The sequence below is a fragment of the Chanos chanos genome, chromosome 4 (assembly GCF_902362185.1).
Source record: "Chanos chanos chromosome 4, fChaCha1.1, whole genome shotgun sequence".
Taxonomy (NCBI): domain Eukaryota; kingdom Metazoa; phylum Chordata; class Actinopteri; order Gonorynchiformes; family Chanidae; genus Chanos; species Chanos chanos.
Window position 1 is genome coordinate 43065899 of NC_044498.1, and position 17271 is coordinate 43083169.

Genomic DNA, 17271 nt, shown 5'->3' on the forward strand with positions numbered 1-17271 from the left:
AAACGTCAGTTTTTACAGAGCACTACTTCAAAACAGAACATCAGGCAGTGGAATGACCTGGGATGATCATATAGTGACAGTGTTCATAGTTCTGATCATATAGTGATCATATGATCATATAGTGACACTGTTCAGAGTTCTTTAGAGCAAGTTCAGTGAAAAATCATGTAGAAACAAGTCCATTTGCACTGGTCAGATCATAACTACCATTCTGTATGCAAACAAGGATGGAGAAAATATTTGTTCTTAATATTTGTCCAAATCTTTAAATTTTATATTCTATATAGAACATTTTCACTGTTAACGAAAAACATTTCGTGAGTACATTTATCTAAATATGTACATAATTTTGAGTGTAGAAAGTTGACTGTATAGTCTGTACATGCCTGAATGTATGTATTCCAATATTTCAAATTTGCTTTGGCAATATTTTTTACAGTTCATGCCAAAATAGACTTACTGAATTAAACTGAAGTAAACAGGGGGCAGGAGAAAGAGAGAGAAAGAGAGAGGGGGGGGGGGCAGAGAGAAGCTCCTCTCTAAGCCCTCATACAGTTGTCTGTTGTAAACAGCCCTTGTCCCTCATACCCCTCACACACACACACACACACACACGCACGAGGTTAGAGGGCTGTGGCCTAATTAAAGAATTTGTTACTGAACTTATGTATGCTAGCATCTCTCATCATTAACCAGTCCGCCTGCTTGCCACTCTTCTCTTCCCAATTTCCCCTCTTCTCTCCCAGGTAGCTGTCTGCTACCTTTAGCTACTTTTCCTTCATTCTGACAGTCTCTCGCTCGGAAAAACAAGCATGCCAATGCTTCCATCTCCTCCCTGGGGACCACTCCTCAGATATTCTCCTTTCCCCATCTCTCTCCTTTCCTCTGCTGCTTTTATCCCCCTTTCCTCTCATTCCCATATTCCCTTTCTGCAACAAGGCTAACACAAAAGGGAGGGGGGGGGGGGGGGGGGGAGCTGCCAATATGTAGACCAAAACTTGTTCAGTTTTGTGTGTGTGTGTGTGTGTGTGTACATGTGTGTCTGTGTGTGTGTTGGGGGGCGGGGTCTGTGAAAAGAAATGAAAAGATAGAGGGACAGAAAAACTCCCCAGGGTTATTCTTTGTCCCTTGTTATATCTTTCCCCTTCTCTTTTTATGTATATGTTTTTATTCCCTCTCTCTCTCCCCCCGCCTCTCTCTCTCTTTATACCAGTGTGTCTGTGTCTCTGTTTCTGTTTTCTGCCTCTGTAGAGAAAAAGATAAATGTCTGTGTATGTGGGTGTATGCGTGTTTTGTGTGTGTGTGTGTGTGTACCGAGACTCAGTTCAGACTGCTGCTTCTGTCTGTATGCCCTGTGCATTATTCCCTTTGATGAAGAGCAGCTAATTGAGGAGTAAGGGCAGGGGGAAAGAAGAGAGAGAGACAGAGAGAGTGAGAGAGAGAGAGAGAGAGAGAGAGAGAGAGAGTAGGAAAGAAAGTGAGTGAGAGGAGAGAGGAAGGAAGGCAGGAGGGGGGAAAGACAAAAAATGAGAAGGAAGAAAGAAGTAAAGGGTAAAGAAGGCAAGGGAAGGGGAATAAGATGTTTGGAGGGTGAAGAGTGAAAGTGAGAGAGAGAGAAGAGTGGAAGTGAGAAAATGAGAGAAGGAGAGCGAGAGAAGGAATAAGAGAGGGAAAGAGAGAGAGAGAGAGAGAGAGAGAGAGAGAAAGAAAGAGAGAGACATGCCTAAGGAGTCTTGTCATGATGAGTCCACAGGGAGGATTTCTGCTTGTGTGATTGACATCTTCCCTCTAACACCCTTCTGCCCCAAGGACACACACAATGCACAAATTCTAACATACTATAACCTACATCACACACACACACACCACACACTCTCACACACACAATCTTTCAAACACTGACAGCTCTCGAGCCACATGAGAGAAGAGCTAAGTTCTGGATGAGTGCCCTAACAAAGGTCATCAATCTCTTTTAACACACATAGTCACACACATGCATGCTCACACACACACACACACACACACATACACAAACACACACACACTCCCACACACACACACACACATACACACACACACACACACACACGCGTGCACGCGCACACACACACACACACACACAACCCCTCTGGACACCCAGTTATTCTTCGATACACTAAAGGACCTCAGCTAGCTACTTCAGACTACCAAGGTCACCCATCTCTTCCACAGAGACAGAAAAGAATGACTATTTCTCATCATTCATCACGAACAAATCTGTCATAAAGGAGGTCGGGACAGGAGAGGATTCCATTTGTGTTGAGATGGAATGCCTGAATGAATATTACATATGTGTGTAAACACATGCACACACACAGACACACACACACACGCACACATACTCAGAAAAACACACGCACTGCTCTCCTGACGACTGAGTGCTGTGTAATAAGTGGAGCTCCAGGGACCCAGACCTCCCTATGAGTAGGTTTTTAATCATGTGGCTGACAGTAACAGGAACTACGCACTCTCTCTCTCTGTCTCTCACACACACACACACACACACACACACACACACACACACACACCTCTCTCTTTCTCTCTCTCTGGGTTTTAATCAGGTGCCTGACACTAACAGCACTTAACCTTTAACCGATGTGCTCATAGCCTGCCTGAGTGCACACATACAAACACACACACACACACAAATGGACACACACACACGCATGCACACACTCACACACACACACACTCAGGGAAAAGAGAGAAAAGTTGGGAATATGATATGAGGACTGAGGACTGATGAACGCTTAGTCATGCAAATATATGCATACAAGCACATACCCTCGATATGAAAATATGCACTAACGCATTTGTGTATATACCCTCACACACACAGACGCACACACAAAGAAACAAAACTTGCTTATATATATTCATTTTTATCAATTTCTCATCACAAGCACATACGGTATCCAGATTTTATTAAGCAGTAGATACAAAAATATACACTCTCTGAAACAACCCAACCACAAAAATCATCACGAATCCACTGATTACCACATAACATAAAAGCATTCCTTTAATAGCAAAAGTCATTTTGGACTGAGATTTACAGTGTCCATACTGCTAATCATCTCCTCTCTGCCAGCAACAAATTACATTTAGCTCTTACTTCTTGATGCAATTTGTTAACAAATTAGAGGGAGAAAAATGATTACAACCAGTCCATTTTGTATTTATGAATTTATGTCCTTGGTACCCAGCATCACATAACATCTGTGCAATAGCTGTCTTCACAGCCTGAGGGACTCTCTAGGTTCAAAACAGGGGTCCTACACAATCATACTGTACAAAGCCTGAAGTTGTAGTTTGCATAATGCAGAAAGCAATAAAAGGTACACAGGTAGAAGTAACTGCCGAAATAGGAAAAAAGTGAGTATATGAGGCATACGAGTATATGAAACCAGAAGTCTCAACATACACTGGCATTGTTCCTGAATGAATTAGGCAGTTATCATCCTATCATGATTAGGGTATTGGATAAAAATGTTGGGCAAGCCTACTCATCCATTACCAGTCACTTTGAGAGAGCACATTTGGCAAGGCCATCAGTGATAAAGACTGCAGAACTAGCTGATAATTCATGATGAACAGTTGCTAAGGTCATACTGACATAGACATCTGAGAGGAAGCCACCACCGACAAGGTTCTGCTTTTGTAGAAGGCATATACCCATCAACCATGCTGTTTGTACATTATAATAATGCATGGCAACCAAGATGAGTAAATCTCAACCAGCTGACTGCAATAACAGTCCAGTGCAGGAGCGAGCAGTTTTATCAAGAACACTTCACGGACTGAGCTGCAGTGCAGAAAGCTATTGTTATGTTTAAAAAAATGCAAGTTTGTGAATAAAGTACTGCAAATAACGTAGGCCGTGACCCACTGAGCAGTGGAAAAGAAGTCAAATGATCGGATGAGTCATCCTTCATCCTGTTCAGAAGTGAATGAGTGCATGTGTAATGCAAGCCAACAGAAACTTACTGACCCCAAAGCTTGTTTCCCTCAGTACTGTTATGGAGTGAGGTGCATTTTCCTGGCATAACGTAGATCCAATCACTCCCTTAGACGATAAGGTAAATTCTAAGTGATCACCTTTATCCTGTGGTCAAGTATTTCTGTCCTAATGGGAAACGTCTAGTGTAGGGTGAAAATGCCCTTGTTCGCAGGGAACAAATAGTAACTGTAGAGTTTGGAGAGCATAAAAACAATGTAGGCCACACATCATAACTGTCTAAGTCAAGAAAATTCAACCCAACTAAACACTCACTCCTGGTGCCCTAGACATTGTCTTCTGCTACAATCAACAAAACATTACACAGAGTCCTTTTTTATGAAACAGTGCTGTCATATCCCTCGAACAGAGTTCAGGATACTTGGAGAGTCGAGGGTGTTCAGAAGCTTGAGGTGCTATAATATAAAGAGCTTGTTTTGGATCTTTACACTTCTGTTTCCTTTATTTTAGCAGTTACCCAAAATTCAGTTATTGTTTCGTACTCCACTGAAATGATAGCTATCCGCTAGATCAAAAATTCAAAATGACTGCAATGTTACTGATAAATGAAATGTGTCTGGAAATTGGATTTGTTTTCAAAACCACTAGATGATGTTATTTCTCAGTGCTTACAACAACTAATTAACATAATGAATTATTAATAAGATAATTAATTATGTTATTTCTCGGTACATAGTGTGACTAATTGATGGCCAGATAGTGGCTCAGACCATGACTTCCCTTTGACAGGAGGGAATGAACAAGCAGTAACGTCAAACAGATGGAGGGTATTCTCTCACAGTCTGACTGACACAGGAATACAACGGTGTGAGACCACAGACACAGCCACAGAACAAAGTGAAACCTTTTCATCTGGCGATGTCTGATCACGCTCCCTTTCATTTGACACCTAAATACCCCACAGGTGCAGGTATGGAAGAGAGAGAGAGAATGAGAAATCAAGCTAGGTTACAACACAGGATAGAAAGGTTGAAGGACTATCTATCTATCTATCTATCTATCTATCTATCTATCTATCTATCTATCTATCTATCTATCTATCTATCATCCATTATATCAGGATATTTAAGTGCAATGTGAGAGAAACTACATGAGTGCTACTGAGCGGTTGTGAGAGACTCCTCTCTCCAGTGACTGGTCTGATGGTAGTTTCGAAGGCAGCCATCTCTCTCTGATCACAGTCTCTTTCTCCCTCTCTCTGACACTCCTTTTAAATTCCTCTCACAAGTCACAGTGCTGGCACGGAGGTAAAATTCTCTGTCTCTCCCGCTTTTTCTTCTTCCTCTTCTTCTTCTTCTTGTCTTTTTTTTTTTTGAGTCTCTTATCACTCATCCCACCTCCTCTCTAACACATGAAAAGGTGTTGGATCCATCAGCACCTCATCAACTCACTGTCAAAGCAACAGGAAACACACACACACACACACACACACACACACACACACACACACAGCTTTTCGCACCAACAGGGTGGAGCCTTGGCACAGCTGAACTGTCTAGAGCTGTGTTTCCCAATGTATTCCCATGGTAACTCTGAGGTATTTCATGTTTGTTCTATTCTAGCTCTAATACACCAGATTCACATTATCAACTTATCATCAGGCTTCTGATTAATCAAAACATATCTGCTTTATTTTAATAAACAGAAAAAATCCAAAAGTGTTGAGGGTATTTGAGGGGAGGTTTATGAAACAGTAGACAAGGAGAAGGGTTATGACTAGAAATAGGACAAAGCAACTGTAGTGTTCTTGTCATGTGACTTAGGAAATATGACTTTTTATCACTATGTTCCTTTCAAAGACACAAAGAGACACACACACACAAGAAATTGTTAATGAGGGGCTGCCTCAGTAGCATTTTGGCTGTAGAGAATGTCATATACACGTACTTACATACTCCCAATTTCTGTTTTTACTTTGATTTTCAAAGACATAGCAACCACAAGTATTTGCTGAATCACTGGTTTCCCGCACACAGAGTCAAAATTACAATTTTCCAGTCAAGTCATGTAACAGTTGGATTCACTTCATCAAAAACACATTAACTGAAACACACACTCCAAATTTGGACAATAAGTCCTGCTCACAGACATTCACAAGTTCGAAAAGTGAATTAGGGTCCATGGCATTAGGCCTGGACCTTTACACACTGATGATGAGTGGTCTCAGTAGCCTAAACCAAAATCAAAAGGTTTTTAAAATACTTAAAGAGGTATTCATCAATAAAATCTGATATCAAACTGTTTTTCAGCACTGTCACCTTTGCTTTTCTACAGTGCATTAGGCTCATGGAAGGGACATCTGGTATGTAAACTTCACCAGTACTGTAGCTAATACCTCTCTTTTTAGGTTCAGCAGCTACTGACAGAACTCAGTAAGGGTGAGTCAGTGTTTCCAAATGTTCAAGGGGAAGGCCAATATCTTGCTCCTTCTCAAGCTACAGTCTATCCAGTCAGACCGAAAAACTAAAGTTCTCTTAAATCTGTCACACAGAAACAGATAAAACTTGGCCACGACTGTAAATCTGAAATGCCACCCCCCCCCCCCGCCCCCCCGCCACCTTCAGACACCAAAAAAAACAAATAAATCTTTCTGATAGTTTGACCAAAATAATATTGCAAGTAAAAAACAGAAGCCTTTGGAGAAAACTGAAAACCGGCAATAACCAAAATTTTTGCATTTCATGTAAACTCTGAACTACATGCAGAGAGATGTCTGGCTTGTTTTGTTTGCCATTCCAAGTTTGAGGCACATGTCAAGCAAATATGTGGTTAGCAGACAAAGCAACTAGAACCTCATAGAACAGCTTCTGAACCAATCTGACCACAATCCATGCAAAAAACCTCCTCTGACTCAGCCAACCACAAGAAACCCCAAAGTCAGAAAATCTTTTGGAAGATCAAATAACATCCAAAGACAGCCAAAGGATGGGGGGGGGGGGGGGGTTGTGGCTTGAGTGGAAAGGGATAGGGGGAGAGAGAGAGAGAGAGAGAGAGAGAGAGGGATTGGGGTGGGTAGAGAGAGAGAGAGAGAGAGAGAGAGAAAGAGAGAGGGAAAGGAGGAAAGAAAGAACAAACTAAAAGGCTCAGATGATCCAAAAGTCTCCCTGCAAGCCTTCTCTTAAGGTGGTAAAATAACTCTTTGCCAGGAGACAGGAGGGGAGCGAGACAGAAACAGAGAAATTGGACTATTCAGTATGCTGAACAATTAGCTTTCCACTACAGGAGGTGTTCAAACCTGAATTGAAGACGAGAGGAGGACGACTGGAGGTGGGGGGGGGGGGGGGGCGCAAAAAGAGCTCTTCACTTTCACATCTTGTCACTCACGCACAACCTATTTAAATGTGATTAGCATCCACAGAGCAGGGCTGAAAGAGCAGCAGGTCAGGGAGCCACTTCTAGAACAGTTGTCTATCATGCCCCCCCCCCCCCCTAAAAAACATCCATTATCACCAGCTTACAGCACACTTCTCTCTTTTTCCTCTCCTTCTCATCTCTTCTCCACTGATTAAATTCTCACTAATGAGGCTCAATCACATACATCACTCTCCAGGTCATGAGATACTAGCCTTGGATTCTCACACAATTTAGATCTGATTTGATGGTGAGTGAGTGAGTGAGTGAGTGAGGGAGAGAGAGAGAGAGGGAGAGAGAGAGAGAGAGAGAGAGAGGGAGAGAGATGAATAGTGTAAACAGAAAGAAATGACGTAAAGGGATAAAACAATGTGTTGTGGTCTTGTTTTGGAGATAGGAAGGATACTTCCAGGGGGTCGCCATCAGATGATGGTTTTGGCTGTGGAAAAATGCAGTGACTAAGCAGAGTTAGTCTTCATGCCTTCTACTCTATTCCTGGCATTTATTCTCCAGAAAACACACACACACACACACACACACACAAGAGTAGAAAGGTTAAGAGCTCTTTCATTTCAGTGATATGTTTTGTTCTTAGTATTTGATTACTGCTAACTCCAAGTCCACGGTCAAAAAGTGAAGTCAGAGATGTCATTCAAAGTAATCCAGCACACTGAACGATGAGCTATGAAAATGTTATCTGGACTCCTCAAATTGCCTAGTTTCAACAGGATTTTTTGCCCATTTGTATTTCCATTTGATGTCATACCTGGATTTCATGGTATCCTTTACATAAGTGCCCGGTCTCACATGCTGATGACACACTGTGTAATCTAATGATGTGTAATCTAACGGGTGTTGGTGTCATTGAACAACCTTCTGTATTGCTCCATGTGTGATTTTTTGTTTTTTACACACATTTCTCATATGCCTGCTAATACACACATACACAGACAAACACACACACACACACACACACACACACACACACAGGTACTTGGGGGAAGTCAGGTAAACACGTGAGGCCAAAATGAAGCCATTCAGCGGTCTGCGCAGGCTAAGCTGTGCGTTATCTAGGTCAGCGGCTATTCAGCGCTGAAGTCGAAACACAAAACACACAAAACATACACACACACACACACACACACACACACCAGTGAAGGTGTAGCCCCAATCCGAAGGGCTCAATGACTCATTCAGAGTGGGGAAAATGTAGAGCGCAAAAAATGAGAGAGAAAAAAGAGAAAGGGGGTGGGGGGTAGGGGTAGAGAGTAAAAAGAGGCCGTTACACCCTGCTTCTTGTCTGCCAAATCCTTTGTGGCCGTGCAGCTTGTCTCGGGCAAGGCCAACATAAAGAGGTGGAAAAAAAAGAGAGAAAAGGGGAAATTACATCCAAGAACGCCAACACCCCTCTGGGCTCCCTAGCTGGCCTCTCGGGCTGGCCAGATGAAGCGTCATAGAAACATGAGTATGTTGATACAATGCCACATCAATGTCAGAGAAGTGTTTTGGCTCGAGGGGGGGTTTGGGGGGCTGGGGGGGGGCACGTTCCCCCATAGTTAAGGTTGAGCTGTGGCAGAGGGCAGGGTCTGTGTGTATGCTTGCCGGGTGCGTGTGTGTTTTTCTATAGGATAACCCATCGTCGTCGTTATTATTACAGTAATAGATCACTCTACTTCATTACTGAAGAGATTCCTTTGTGTCCAACCATGCAAAAGTATTTAAATGCACTCTGATGAGTGTTGTATGGACATATTTGCACATTGTTGATTGCCAATGTTTAAGTAGAGGAGGAGCTTTGACTTTATGTGTTTATGTGAATACAAAGTACTAACTATATCTTTACCTGGCCAGAAAGTGTTGGGGTGCGTATTTTTGGGGTGTATTTTGAGCCACCCACCTCTTGCTCTCCAAACCTTTCCCGCACTATGGGGGTAACTGCAGGCTTACTGGTGGAATTCATCCTTAATTAGGAGAATCACAACAAGACAGCTACATAGAGTTGATGAACTGATGAGTGCCCTTTAGGTGAAAGTGCGTGGGCTCACGCTTTGTGCGCGCCTTGTCGAAGGGGATCAATGCATGGTGGCACGATGCCAATGTAACAGAGCACAGAGCGGCGGCTCACGGGGGAATACCCTCGTACGTTGCCCCGGGCGGGAGAGCAGATGTCGCCGCTGACAACAGGAACCTTCGCGCTAACAATAGACCTTCTCCCGCAACGACGACAAATGGTCCCGCAGCCTGCCGCGAAACTATCGCGCTTCCATCTTGCGCACTTTTCGCCTTCTAAGGGAAACAAACAGTACAGGTCGGATTCCTAGCAACGCGCCAGATGTTTTTTTTGGCAGCGGGCAGAGGCTCGCGCCAAGTCCAAATCGAACGCCTACCCACAAGGTATCTCCACATAAAGGAGTGAAAGAAAGACAGAGAGAGAGAGAGAGAGAGAGAATGAGAGAGAGAGAGAGAATCCCTTTCTCTTACGTTCCATTTTTTTCTCTAGATCATGTCAGGAGCATGGTTGCTAATAATTTGTCTCTTTGGTTATCCTCTTTACGTTTTCCCCATACCCTCGTTGCGTGCTGATAGCTTGGCACGTAACTGCGTGAGTGAGTGATCTCTCCATTTCAAGTCATTAGCAGAGGCCCCTGCGACTCCATTTGATGAGAGCTCTTAAGTGGTCCTCACTGGGGGAACTCATTAAAGACCACTCCTTACAAGGCTGAGTGGCACGGTCAGAAAATACAGAAAATACGTTATTCAGTTTTCAAGTTCAGCAATAAGATATACTTAACAATACGGGGTATTGTTAAACAATCTCATACAACACAAGTGAAAACATGAAAACCGAACACAGTTTCATCCGAAGAACTACATTAAGAATTGCTTTATATCACTGATGTATGACTGACAGCATTTTGTATTCTGAATATAGTGCGAGTGCGTGTGTGCATGTGTGAGACGGGGGAGAGAGAGAGAGAGCGAGCGAGAGAGAGAGAGAGATTGGCGTGACAGAACAGCTGTTTTCACTTGACTTAAGACAGTGCCATCACAACAAAGAATCTCATTTAATTTGGCACGGTGCCATGTATTAGCTTATTGGGCTGTTATGGAGTCCAACTACCTATTTTGATCATTTCAAGCGATCGGTTTTGTGAAAACAGCGACAAACAGTGCGCCGGAATTTATAACGTAAAATGTTTTAATCGGGCAAAATAGAAAATTTACTTGTATTTCTAAACCGAGCTTAATAACTTACCTTGAATTTCAGGGACGTAGTTATCCGAGCCTCTTTCCCCGATATAACCAGACAGTAGGCTACTCAAATCTCCTTTGACAAAAATAACACTTAGTATGCTGTTGCCGCGCGCTTTCCTTAGATTAGCAGATTCGTAGCCTAGTGTCGTTAGGATCATCAAAATGTCTTTATCCTCGATCAGTCGCCGCATTCATGCAAAACAACACAAGTGCAACTATTTCCACGCTGACACTGAGTCACTAAAGTCGAACAATCTTGCGCGCGCCTTGCCAAGCGATGGTATGTGAGTGAAATTAGGGCGACTTCGTGTCAGTATGCAAACAAAGCCGCTCTAATGTCACGGTATCTTGGTCGCGTCCGTCCAGGTTGTTTTCCTTTGTGGCACTATGACCTCACTCGCAATCCACAAAGGTGCGACGTTGCAGCACTTGCTTGGAACGACTGCTGTACACGTCTGGAGAAACGACCTACGTCGCCCCATCCCCTAACCGTCAAAATCACTTTTAAAATCAGATCCGCTCGGTTCTCGTGGTAGTCCCCAGTTGGACCGCTCTAAGCGTAGAGATAGATTTAACGTGTGACCGAGTAAGAGCGGAGAGGGGAGCGGGTTGGGCGCAGAGCCAGTCATCTGTTATGTATTTCCCCTTTGATCCAACAGCGGCGAGTCTTATTTTCCAGGCTTTCTCCTTCATGCGTTTCGTCTGTGTTTCCTATTTCGAATAGTTTTGGGATGTGCGCCAGGTCGTGCTGCTCATTGGCTCCGTTCATTATACCGTTTTTTTCACTCGCTCTCCTTCACTTTCTTCCTTCTCGTTGACTACAAGTTCCAAGAAACACACCCTACGCCTAGTCAGTTACAGACATCCTCATATGGGCCAAAACCTCACATTTTATTTTTTTTTCCGTGTAAAATGACTTCGTGGAATTACTTTTCCGGGTGACTGCGGGCATTAGTCATTAAAAAGAAGAGTCCAAGTGGAAAATTTTAGGACCCTCACAGGAGATTTCAGGAATTTTGGACGTTACATTGTAAACTGTGAAACTCAGTATTGTGTTGTTATAAAATATTTACCTGTAAATGAAATTTGGGGAAACGATGTAAACAATGCAGTACGTATTATTACTCTGTATTTATGCAGATAGTTATCTAAACACAGAACAACATAAAGTATTGGCCAAATTTTTATAACACAACAATTTGTCCTTTTCAAAGTGAAATGAGCTCCAGCACCTTGGATGCTTCTTAACTAGTCCTATATTTATCTGATTTTGAGGGGTTTTTTTCCCCGAGGCATTTATTCATTTATGTGTTAAACATAAAAATAACGACGTTTACATATAGAAATTTATATATAATTTATATATAATCTTAAATTTTTTACAGTCTGGCCTTTGAAATATTTTGCCAGACATCAAACATTTTCGACAAACAGGATACTTCCAAGTACCATCCAAGTGCTGTGGTCTTCATGGTAATTAATAAGCATAGTGATCTATGACACCTTTTGACATTGCATTGATATTCTGTGGTGATACCTCTTGAGTTACAGCTTTCAGTTTTAAAAGTTTTGAATACATGGTTAGCAAGAATAATAGATAGGACCAAGTTCCCACTTAATTACTTTCTTTATAAAATACAAATACAAAAATCCCTTGATGTTTTTGCTAACTTTATATATATATATATATATATATATATATATATATATATATATATATATATATATATAAAGTCAGCTTTTAAGATCACTGTTTCAGGCCCTGTATAATGAATATGAAATGTTCACCAAAACTGTTTTCCTTAACTTTTTAATTTTCTCCATAGTTTCATTGGGGTGGGAAGGTTGCTAAACTCAGATCTTGTCCCTAAAATCTAACCTTAACGATTTAGCTAGTGGTCCCATCACATCTAATGTCAGTGTAGTTATGTGAAATATCTGTTTAGAGTATTTGTGTGTGATGTTTCAGAGTGTACGCAAAGGATGAATCATTAGTAACTGGTGAGTATGAACATCATGTGAACTATTCAACGATATGAAATCACAACCAAATTAGGTAGCTGTTATGTAAAGTTTATGAAAATCCCCTGCACTGAAACCCCTTGTCGGAGTCAAACTGGTATCTGTCACAGCTCCGTCAGTTTCTGGTTAGTTTAGCACATCCCAAAATGACAAACCTGAATGGATTAGTCCATAAGGATAGACATATTGAATATTCTCTCTCTCACTCTTTCTCTCTGTTTGTGTGTGTGTGTGTGTGTGCGTGCCTGCCCAAAGGGACTTCGGAGTATGCATGTGGCAACAAATTAGCGCCATCTTTTGGTGCTCAAGTGGTTGTGCGAATCAAAATGCAAATCAAGTCAGCTCCACAGTTTGCCTGCAAGACTTGTAGGATAACACAGTTTTTTTTTTAGTAACATATAATTAACCTCTGAATTTACATACAGTCTAGATGTCTGTTGGAAACACAGTTAAGCATTGCTTTTTGATTATGGTCAATTTGTGTAAAATGAGCTGAAAAAAAAAAATCATATATAGTAACAGTGTGTGGGTGCTGCAGTTTCTCAGCACAGGTTTTATACAGTATCTCCGTTAGTAGGGGACTGTGTTAAAGTTTAATGAGCCTTATGGCAAAAGCTATTTACATTCTCAACACAGCCCAGATCAATCTGACTAGCACGAAGCCAGAAAGTTTTATTTAACAGCTTGTATGTGTGTGTGTATGTGTGTGTGTGTGTGTGTATGTGTTTGTGTGTATATTAAGGTAAAGATGAAGCAGCCTACCAGACCTGCCTTCTAAGAAAGTGTGATTTAATGAGGCAATGTGAAAAATATTGTGACCTTTTGTTCCAGTCTTAACTGTGTGTGGGATTCATGCATGATTTCACACGTAGGACTAATCTCACATATGTAGCAATATTCGTGAGCCATTAAAAGGCAAGCAAGTCTATGTGTGGGTGTAGAATTTGTGAAGATCTGCGGACAGGAGCGATGCAGAGATCACTGTTTTACATTAACCGTTTTAACAATCCATTTCTTCTACTTTCAGATGGTTCTAAAATACTCACAGCACACCAAAAAAGAACACAATTTCCCTGATTAAAAACTACTGGGTGTGAGCATACCCCCAAATGCTGGTGTGAATTTGTCTTTCTTCATCCTAGACTTACCAGGGCTAATAGATCTAGCAACATTACCAGTGCTGATCCTCAAATGTTGACTTTAACCATTCAGTCTCATACAGATCAGTGCCCTTGAAAGAAGGGAGACAAATGTGGAGGTTACCGGCGGGTGACACAGCTTAGTTACGAAAAATGGCCTAAAAAAGACAATATAAAAGAATACTTAATTACTGACTAAATGTTATCCAGTCAGCCCACATGAAATTATATGTATAATATACACCTTCCCTGACGCCTTTATAAAAAAAATCCCTAAATTGTTAAGAGCAGTGTTTCAGGGTAGCAATTTTCCCTGGAAGGATATTCAGTCACATTGGTCATTTTTAAAAAATTAACCATTTATATTTTGCATCCCTCTGTAGATGTGTGTATATACGTTTAGTGTGATGTTTCTAGTATTAGGACGCACTTAATATTTCATAATGAAGACACTTAGACATTTGATGGTTGAGTAGAAGTGTTTGTTTTTAAAACTTTATCACATACAAATTTGTTGTTTTTTTTCCTGTATATCATGTAAAGACATCGTTACAAATTAATTCACGTTTGAAGTATAGAAGGAACGTCTATGCACGGTGACACAACATTACTGTTAAGAATGCTCCCCAGAGAAAAGTAAGGCACCGGCAAATGCGGTGGGTACAGGCAATGTATCCAAAGAATTAAATTAAAAAAGAAACTTGAAAACAAAAGTTGGTACTGAATACGCAGAGCTTACAAGACATACATAGAAAATGTAACATGTCTCAAAACACAGCTGTTGGAACACACCTTGTGAAACCCCCCCCCCCCTTTTTTAATTACTTTTTTTGTTTTTTTAACAAAAAGGTCAGTTTGTCCTGAAAATTGTTGGGACACAGAGAGATTACTGAGTCTTCATGAACTTTGCCTTGTGTACTGGCAGCACTGGTGTTCTTTTTTTTTTTTTTCTCCCTAAAATATCTGTGGGACAATGCTGGTGTGTGTTGGTACACTTTCATTACAAATTATACAGGCACTAGCAGAAAAAAACAACAACCTGTCATTATTGTCTCTTTGGTAAAGAAAATCTCTGTGAGTTTTAAAAATATGACTAGAATCACACTGTCAAAGGGAAAATGTCATCCTAGTTGCAAATGATGTCATTTGAAAAGAAAGAAAGAAAAAAATTCCATCCAACATTTGGGTATTACTTATGGTTTCCAAGCATATACCACAGCTTACTTAGGAGCACACCAGATGGCACTGGGAAAAAAAAAATTCAAATGCTAGTTTGAAATTGCTTTGTTCTTTCCCTGTAACAGTAAAAAAAAAAAAGGTGAAAAGGCAGATGATTTGCCCCAAACGTCTGAGGTTCAAAAAACCACTTTCTTCTCTACTTCAGAAAGTATCCAAATGTGTTTTTGCTCAAATTTTGCAAAGGGCCCAGTGGATTTCAGAGACGGTTTATCACATGCGTTTTCTATTTTGACTGAGTTTACTCACACGCCCACGCCAAAAACTGGTATCCACAAGGGGGAAATAAAAGGCTTGGTTAAGGATTACAACATGTGGTAATACTTTGCTTATGGCCAATCATTTTGCCTTCATAATGCTGTCACAGGAGTGACGGTCTCTCTTGGTCTTCACACACAACGGTTCTATCCATTACAACAACACTTTAAAGCAGATAGGAGACACATCGTAGTTTGAAGCTGTAATGTGCCGTAACGGGATTCTGAGTATTGGTCTGATTGCCGTAAAATATTCTCTGTCATGCTTTGAATTACTTGTGTGATCTTTTATATAGGCTTTATGATCTGCAGTACTGTATGAGGGAAATTCATCTTATTGCTAACAAATTTCAATAAGAATGATTAAAAAAATAAATAAATAAATAAAAATCTGCTAACTTTGGCGCGTATCGTCGTCCTGATGAAAAACTACATCTGATGTGTTTTGATTAGACTGATAGATTACATTTGGCCTTGCTCTCTGCCGGGAAAATAAACCCCAAAGCACAAAATCAAAGGTCAAGTGTGTCTTTTAGCGAGGACTTTAGGATGAGGGTTGGATGCAGCGTGCCCTGGTCTCCTCAGTTTGATTCAGCGTGCTGGGAAGAATTAATCCCTCTGTGAGATACTGGCCTTTGATCACTCACAGACTTGGCACTAACTCTCTATAGAAACACATTCCCACACAACCCAGCAACCTCTGACGCCTCTGTAACAAATCCCACAGGAGAGAGAAAGAGAGAGAGAGAGAGAAGGGGAAAACTAAAGAGGGAAAAGGAACTATGAATCAGAATAAGAGGAAAAGAGTAAGATAACAGCGTATGAAAGGGGTGAAAGAAAGGAGGGATGTGAATAAAATTGATAAGAGAAAGAGAAGGAACACGGGCGAAAAGGACAAAGGAAAAAGACAGAGATTCAGTTGACTGCACAGGCTTTTGGGTATAACTTGTATACTCTCTGTGCCCATGGTTTCTTTCACGAGGTGTGTTTCACCATTGCATTTCACTGTGTGCTGTAAAAAATGTGCTTGTTTTTTGTCGGTTCAAAGCATACAAGTTCAAAAGGCTGAATCCATCTGATGTACTGGTTTTTCTATTCATTGTTTTTTTTTTTTCTTTTTTTCTTTTTTTTTTTAAAGTCTTTTTAATGGGGAGAGATAAAACACCACACGTGTATCATTACCATTAGAGATGCTGACATCAGCACAGTTTACAGTACAGACGACAGCACACTTAGCTATACAGCAAACATTTGGTCTACATACCCCCTTTTGTCTTATTCCCCCCCCCCCCCTTTTTTCTCCCCCACATCGCTATGACTTGACGAGGAGAGCATGTGACCCAGATGAACTTATTTTTTTTTCTTCTTTTTTTGTCAGTTTTGGAATTTTGTAACAAATAAACACGTTAATGAACCAGTACCATATAACAAATGAAAACATCAACCAAACCATAAACAATCATCCAAACGGTGAAGGTAGCACAAATGTCTACAAAACCATACTGCTCACAGAGCTTCATAACGTAGGCCAAAAAACTGTTTCAAGTCCATTTTTTTGTTGTTGTTTCATTCTCCATACAAAAATAGATAGGAAAAAAATCTATAATCAGCATATACAGTATGTAATGACTGATAAGTGAAATTCACCGCTGTTCAACGTAAATTCGTATGTAGATAAAGTCAAACATTTAAGAGAGGATGATCACACAGAGATCAAGACGCTGTCAGGACAGAGCTTAAGCAATCACAGAACAAGAAGGCAACTTTCTCATGACCCTGTCCGTCAAACCTTCAGTAACGACTAACGCTCGCACAAATTAGGGTCGAATTCAAGGAGACATCCACTTTCTCAAACCCATTCAGTCATTTCATAGAAAAAAAAAAAGACTTCCGACCCAGCAAGTTGTTAGTCTGGGTGTCAGACTGTTTAGTGTTGAGCCCAATCCCTCACATA